The sequence below is a fragment of the Etheostoma spectabile genome, chromosome 6, assembly GCF_008692095.1.
Source record: "Etheostoma spectabile isolate EspeVRDwgs_2016 chromosome 6, UIUC_Espe_1.0, whole genome shotgun sequence".
Taxonomy (NCBI): domain Eukaryota; kingdom Metazoa; phylum Chordata; class Actinopteri; order Perciformes; family Percidae; genus Etheostoma; species Etheostoma spectabile.
In genome coordinates, this window is record NC_045738.1 from 6,308,259 (window position 1) to 6,308,594 (window position 336).

General features: G+C 37.8%; 1 protein-coding gene across 2 annotated transcripts in view; it reads left to right on the forward strand.

The window, feature by feature from the left end:
• The window catches only part of kcnn4 (potassium intermediate/small conductance calcium-activated channel, subfamily N, member 4), a 22,255-nt gene that overhangs the window by 18,570 nt on the left and 3,349 nt on the right, over positions 1-336 (forward strand). The gene's annotated exons all lie outside the window — the stretch shown is intronic.

A 336-nucleotide genomic window follows, 5' to 3' on the forward strand; every position in this document is an offset into this window, starting at 1 on the left:
TGCAAATTGAAATGTAAGTAGTGCAAAAAGGTAAGTAGTGCAAAAAACATGCAGATATAAAAAGTTGTTTACTATAGTAACAGTCAGCAGTGCAGGTGAACATTATAATAGTGCAGATAATAAGATGGAGGCAGGTGTGAGGAGGGAAAGGAGAGTCTATTAGTATATGAGGGGAGTAGGATCAATGAGGATTAGAGTTCGAGGATTAGGATTAGAGATTTGCATTGAGAGATGATTTTATGGAAAGTTTCCCATGCCAATCTCTATGTAAGGTGAAGGGTATGTGATGATCTGGGGCTATTTTAATTCCAAAGGCCAAGGGAACTTTATCAGGAT